The sequence below is a fragment of the Arachis duranensis genome, chromosome 3 (genome assembly GCF_000817695.3).
Source record: "Arachis duranensis cultivar V14167 chromosome 3, aradu.V14167.gnm2.J7QH, whole genome shotgun sequence".
Taxonomy (NCBI): domain Eukaryota; kingdom Viridiplantae; phylum Streptophyta; class Magnoliopsida; order Fabales; family Fabaceae; genus Arachis; species Arachis duranensis.
The window spans coordinates 23,165,122-23,172,847 of NC_029774.3; the positions used below are offsets into that span (position 1 = coordinate 23,165,122).

General features: G+C 33.9%; 1 pseudogene; it reads right to left on the minus strand.

The window, feature by feature from the left end:
* The window catches only part of LOC110279059 (vacuolar protein-sorting-associated protein 33 homolog), a 28,863-nt pseudogene continuing 21,137 nt past the window's right edge, over positions 1-7,726 (minus strand).

The window sequence follows — 7,726 nt, forward strand, 5'->3', positions numbered from 1 at the left end:
AATCTTAAGCCATGGAAGAGGCACCAAGATTCTATTAAAGAACCAGATAAGAGTAGGCAAATATACGATAGTAGAACTAAATAAAAACAACTCTCATATTCCAGGCCTCACTTATTTTACAACATCAATAAACATTGGTTAAGCATCACTCTAGAAGAACTCGATTAGGCTGTATATAGCTTTCATTTGGCATCATCAAACATAATCTCACCCCCCTAAGCCGGGAAAGACAATTTAGTTTATAAAAAATAAAAGTTAAAAAAATGAAAAAAAAAGAACTGCAATGATTGATCAACCTAGCTTCTCCATAAATGTCTCAACCAAGGTTTGTCCATTGACTATTTTTGTCGTTGCAATGATTAAATCATATGCCATGCCTTCCTGCAAAATCAACATTATAAATTTGATTTAGGAACCAAATAGAAGTGTTGGATGCGACGATTTATGTATCTCTACCTAATAGTTTAACCTTTTGAAACAAGCGATTTCATGACAAGAAGAGATTCACACCTAATGTGACACACTATACACCATTCTAGAAAGATAATGCCTCTAGTACACATCATCAAAAAGATAAGACATGATAAGCCACAAATTTACTAAGCAAATACGTCCATTCACCTGCTACATTATGGATCAATAGCCAAATTTACAAAACCAGGATCTAAATAGTAGGAAGAATGTATTGGTTAGCATGTTAAAAGCAATTTGAAAAAAGAAACGATTGCCACACCTGAGAACAGGGAAACCGAAGAGCAGAAATCTCTGCAAAGGTAACACCTCCAACAAAGACAACAAGCACCAGGGCACGCCTCCCATCAGGTACTCTGAAATATGTAACGGGTCAGAAGGAAAAAAAACGTTATCAAAGAAGTTATAAAACTTCTTCCTTTAAGACTAAAATCTTTTGCAATTTCTGAAACTCCTATTTCAAATGTGAACCACCAAGTTCCAACTGCTATCTCTTTCAGTAAACTAAAAACAAAGGAAATGGCAGAAAAGCGATTGAATTCTTTCTTGCATTTAGGGTTTATTTTCCCAGGTAGTAAAGCTCACCTCTGCTGCTAAGTGATACCCTTAACAAATAATAAATTGTGGATGAATAAAAGATAGGATCCATCTGAACCTTATTAGATGAATAAAAGATAGGATCGATCTGAACCTTATTAGTTATATTATTATTGCTAAATATTTTAGCAGTGTCAAATCAATGCACAAGCATTGCATTTATAGAGATTGATGTAAACCCATACTTGGCTATGCCGGTTGAAATTCCTGATAAAGAGTCAAATGATGGGCTATTTGAGAATGCACCCTGTAAAAGCAACCAAGCAAGCCAAACTTTAAGTATAAATAGAAAGAGAGATTAAGGTAAGTGGAGTATACAAGTGATGTGACTAATATGAACAGGATAAGTGAAATATTGCTGGAACAGTTATAAGATTTTCAGCTGGCCAATTATAGCATGCACCGATATTATGATTTAGAAAAGTTAATAAGTACTAACCCTCTTTGTTTCCAGGTGAGGTCCAGGTAGCAGCTTCAAAATTTCTTCAACAGGACGCCTGAGAGACCAATTATCACATTTAATATTGCATGAGTTGCTTTAAAACTAAGCTCACAATCAAATTATCTTTTTGAATAAATGTATTGTGTTTAAATGAAAATCTGGAACTAAAGGCTAAGATAATTTGATTAGCATGGAAATTGCTATTTATAATAATACAATATAGTCTTCCAATTTGAAATAAGTTAAGAAACTGAACAATATTGGAACTCAACAGAGAGCACAACTATAAAATAGTATGTACTAATAATAACAATAACATCATTGGAACCTTGCTTATAAATGAAACTTGCAGCTTTATAAACTTTTTGTCTTTAAATTTTATATATGATCATGTTAGATAAATAATTAATTTCCATGCTCAATAATAGCTATGAAGAGGGCCTTTAGTATTGAAATTTCAAACTTACCATCCAGATCGAATGGCATGCTGGATCGGACGAATGCTAAGTGGTGCATATCCAGAGAAGACATAAGAGATATCATTGGGGCTGTAATGGGAGGGAAATCACTTAAAAATTAGTAGGGATACAAGAGTGCAACAAGTAGATAATTGTAAAACAGCATTTTTTTAATAAAGTAATGATGATGTAAATGAATCCCATGAAAGATTTTGTAAGAAATACCATGTACTATATACACTAAGACAAATTGAAACATTAACACCATCAGTAATTGCTACTGAGAAGTGAATATAACAGAGGAATACTTGTGGTGCAGCCACAAAAGATGAGCAATTAAAAATAAGTAGTAATAAATAAATAAATAAAAATTAAATTAAAAAAAGAGCACGTACTTTGGGAACATCAATGTTGCAACAATTAACCTTTAATGAGGTGATAGTGAGATGCTTATTTCCGTATTTATTACTATTTCATAATGTCTAACAATCGCCCTACCCCAAATCCCACCGCAAAAAGAAATTATTTTAGTTGTGTTGTATACATACTCATTAACACATTTCTAAAGAAGAATCCATAACTTTCTAATCTGTGGCTGTATAACTTAAACAAAAGAGATTAATTTTGAAATACTATTGGTGTCAAATATTTTGCATTGCCAATCAAAACCACATCTCATTATATGCATGACTTGAGGGGTAGTTATTGTAAAGTCAAAACAACTTGCAAGAAAATTACTTCTGGGACAATTGTTGCAAGAGTCAAAATGCTTCTAGCACTTTTACACTAACATGCATCAACCTCCTAATCAAAATTGGAAAAACACAATAAAGGTGTCCAAGCATCACATTATCTAGAAGAAAATTACTTTGCTATATCAGTGTCTTCAACCACAAGCTGCAGAACACGTTTTATGGTAAGCCTGTTGCTCCTTGACTCCTAAGAGGATCAAATGCAAAATGAGCATTAGTTAAAAATATGTCCACAAATATAATAAAAAAAATAAAAAAATCCCAAAGACCCATTTGAGCTTGCAAGTAAAATACTAGTTCATGATACCTGCTTTTTAAAGAGTCCAGCTTTCTCTAAATTATTTAGGGTTGTTATGTGCTCAAATCCATAGCTATGTAGTAGTTCTCTCCTAAAAATGGAAGTTACAAACATATGAGACAACAATGAGTACCACAAAATAAGATTTCTTGGTATAATGCAGACAAGCAAGAATGGAGAAATATTACAAGTAACCTAGTTTCTATAGAGTAAGAAAAGGAAAGTAAAAGAAGAAAAGATCCATCGTCATTCAAGCTTGCCTTAAGTAGTCAAAATGCTTCTTTGGCAACCCAGAATTAGTAACGAAAAATAGGATTAGAAGGCGCAGGACCGTCGTCAAAGGCTCCTGCTTGTGGATCAACTCTTCAATATAGTCAAAGCATCTGCATAAATTAGCAACTAAAGTTTCACATCTTAAAAACATAAGCTATGTACAAGCAGAAATCTCTAAAGCACAATGCATCACCAGTTAGCAAACTCCAAACATTGACCAGATTAATTGACAATAAAATGCCATCCAAATACTTTAAGGACGTCTGCATGCAACATCAACTCACATGTCATAACTCTGAGACTCAACAATTGTATGTTCCATATCAAGCTGCCCCAGAAATGAAGGCTTTGATGTGAATGTTGTCAGATGCTGAGCGAGATTTATGTGTCTCTGGAAAAATAATTTCAAGCATATTATGTTTTGATAACTCTAAGAATCTAGTTAATGAAGTCAATGTCAAAATGAACAAGTTCTTACAGTGATTTCTGGCAATGAGTTCAGCTTTTTCACGAAGTCCTTCAACTCGAAAACTGATTGTGACTGGATATTATGGAAAGCAATATTTTAGAATGCCTTTGGCGATCCATCTTAATATAAATAGTTAAAAAAACTTGTTTAGGCTTCTCAAAGTTTAAATACTTGAACATAACTATTTTATTATTCTTAGGTTGCATTAATGAGCATGCATACAATTGGAACAGCTTGAAGGATTTGATCTCCAAGGTAAAGTATGCAATAGGATTCCAGTCGATTCGATAAATAATTTCACATAAAAATTTGGTTTTGAAATAGTTTTTGTTTTCTTGCAAAATTAATTGGAAAAGCAGCATCCAAGTATAGGACATCAACTTACAGTAGTCGTCATCTCTGTGTAGTCTTGCTTCATGGATGTAGCTTTTTGACGCAAAATCTGCAATACTGCAGACAGCAACTAAGAAACTAGAACTACAAGGGAACCATAGATGGTCTATCTAATTAACCTTTTCACTCCTTTGTGTGTGTGTGTGTGTGTGTGTGTGTGTGTGAGAGAGAGAGAGAGAGAGAGATTAGTCAAGATAAATATAAAATCAACCTGGACAACAACTTCAAAGTTGAGATCCCGTATCTCCTTGAAGAGCTTGTCACTAACACAGGACAGGAAAGCAAATTTCAAGATATATAAAGAGTAAATGGTAAATAAAAGATAACAGGTATGATGCAAGTAAAGCATCTCAAACCTCATAGATAAGAGAGTTAACATCCATCAACATTGCATCATTAATAGAAGATAGAAACTAAAAGAGAAGTCAGAAAAGTAACCTACGTTGAATTAAGTGAAACTTTAGTTTTTTTTCCCCTCTTGCTGAAGTCCCATAATAGACACATCAAGCTCTATAGAACCATTCTTGATATTCAAAAACTGCAGTATACAAATGCAATAAGATAGAAAAAAGGTAAGCCACATTTCAACTCTTTCCATATGCTGAAATTATATATTTCTGAAAACAAAATCATGGCACCAGAATAAGCCATGAAGGCTACATAATGCTCCAAAACTACTTATCCAAATAACTAAAGCAGGTATTGGAAAGTTTTGGTATTCATACTTACAATATTAAAATTCAGAAAGAATTAAAAGGAAGGAATATACTAAGTAGACCAAACTTGATTAGGAGATATTCTCATATTCTTAGGAGAAAAGACCGATCATCAAATAACAAGCAATAAAATATACTATGCAATATGTATCCTTTCATAAATATGTAGGCTGCTTCTGCATTAACTTGCCTCATCAAGTAATCCTTCATATGTTAATTGAGAACATAAAGGAGTAACCATATCCACCTGCATTCATTGTGCACCCAATTTCAGTGATAAGTTTTGAGAATGTCAATTGTATCCAGTAAATGGAACGGAAGGACATACCTCTCTATCTAAAAGGATTAATGTGTTTATCTCTGACATAACCATCTATATACAAATATCAAACAATCAGAGGACTGTACGGCGTATTTAAATAAGCTTTGAAAACTCTCACTGTGTGTATGAGTTTTATTCTTTATGGGGTATCTTTTGGCTGTTTTACTATTGCCAGTTATCTTGAAGAAAGAAAGGGAAAAAAACAGAGTAGAGCATGATTACGTCAGATGAGTTGACTGGTTCCTCAGCCTGCATTCGGTTAAGGATGTCTGCAACACGCACAGATGCTTTTCCTTTTGCCCTCAGATTTGGTATCACTCCAAAAGAGAACTGCAAAATAAAATAATAAAATACAACAACAAAACAATTTTAAGAAAGAGGACAAGCAGATCGATGATATTATATCAAAAAGGGAATTCTATTTGTATTTGATTATCTCCTATCAGTTTGATGATAATTGTTCTGAGTCCAAAACTTCCCTGCTAACAAATTTGACAACATTATGTATTCAAAACTACAACCTCAAGTTTGTGAATTGCTTTTGCGATATGCCAAAGCGAGCTTGTATCACCATCAACTTGGCACTCCTACCATAGATGAGAAGGCAAACAAGGATAAGTAATTGTTCAAAGCAAATATTAAATGGAAGACAATTTCAAAGATGATAAATTATAACTCATAGGGACAACAATACCAAATTAACTCAATAAATATATCAGGAAGAGCAGAAATGGTAATATCCAACAACATACTTTGTAAGCAAGGTCAAGCTCAAATGATAGTACATCCTCATCCATTGGTACAATATACAAGGGATACTCCCCGATTGTAACCATGTTATGTAATTTCTCTTCCTCAAGAACCTGTTCACAAGAAAATATAATTATTTTGTATGGTAGGACAAGTATACTAGTACAACATACTCAAGTTAAGGGAAAACACACTTTCTCACAAACAACAGTGCGGCGGGGAACAAAATAAACATGATATTCTCTTTGTAGTCCTTTCGATTCGTCATGGTGAATATTAGAACATATATGTCGCATCAAATTAGGCTGAGATCGCACGAGGTAGACCACTTTGGTGCAGTCAGTTTGAATGTGGTCAGCTGAAAGATGCCGTAATTCAACTCCATGCTCCTATTTCACCAGTTCAACACAACCTCTCAGTATACAATAATACCATTTCAACACAACCTCTCAGTATACAATAAAACTATCCAATCATCTAAACAACAAACTACTACTTATAAAAAAATTCCAACTATCTTCCATGGGCAAGAATGATTTTTCTGAAATCTAATACAATAAATATGTTTCGTGTAAAAATTGAATAGAAGCAAAAGACAAAAAAATTAATTACCTTGAGTAACGATGTCTGTATGATGAGAGAGAGAGAGTCCCCTAGCTTCGGATCGATAACCAAACACTTCTTCCCTTGAATCTAAAACAAGAAAGACCACAAGCAATTTACGAAGTCAGTTTGATTTTTGAGTGCCATCACAACGAATTGCACTCAAAACCAAAAAAGGACAAACAAATTGGTGGGAATTGAGAAACAATTACGTTCTTGAGGATGTTGATGAGGATTGTTCCCTGAAATATAACCATATAAATTAAAAATTTAGAATTGTTATCAAATAATACTTTTAAAAGAGGTATACCTGATTGAAATGAGATTGATGGGGGCATTGTCCAGGTTGGGAATTTGAGCCATTGTAATTGGAATGAAATTAGCGGTTCAAAGAGAGTTTCAATCGAAGCGCATCTTACGCTAACGTACACCCGCAGATCAATCACTGATAACGCTACTCAACACTAAGCTACTTTTGCCTGAACTGAGAATCCTGTAATAAAATGTAACAACTTCACCAAAACTACTTACTTCCGCCAACTCAACCTATAACATGGAGTACAGAAAAAAAATAAAAAAATATATATACCCTTCAACTTTAATTTATGTGTTTTTAGACCTGGGTTTTTTGATTTTAACATGGTCCACACGGGGATAAAAATGATCACAAACTCAAATCCTATGGAAGAAAAGATAAATACCTTGCTGAGAAGAGTTCATCAATTGAAAAGGAGAGAATGGTTCCTGCTGTTCAAGCTTGTTCATAAGGAGAGAAACACGGTAGCCGATCAGCCTGCAAAGTGAGCGGTTGAGAGCAATCGCGATCTCACAGTCTAGGAGCTCTCTCTGGCTATGGTGGTGACTGAGATCAGCTTTTTTTTTTTTTGGTATTCAATTGACATCAGCTTTGATGCCATGGCACTTGTCTTTGTTGGAAATATTTGTAGTATTTTGGGCCTCTTTAGTCTGGGCTTCTAGCCCATTTCTCCAACCAAAATGAAACAAAAATAAACAGCGATGTTTTTACAAGCATAACATAAAAGGCCCTTTCCCAAGCATAAATATCTATTGATCCAAATTAGTCATTCCGGTAAATTTTTTTACTCTTAAATTCGATGCCGTAGAAATAAAGAAAAAAAGCTCTTAAAAGTTATTAGTTCTCTGTTATTTTAAATCATATAT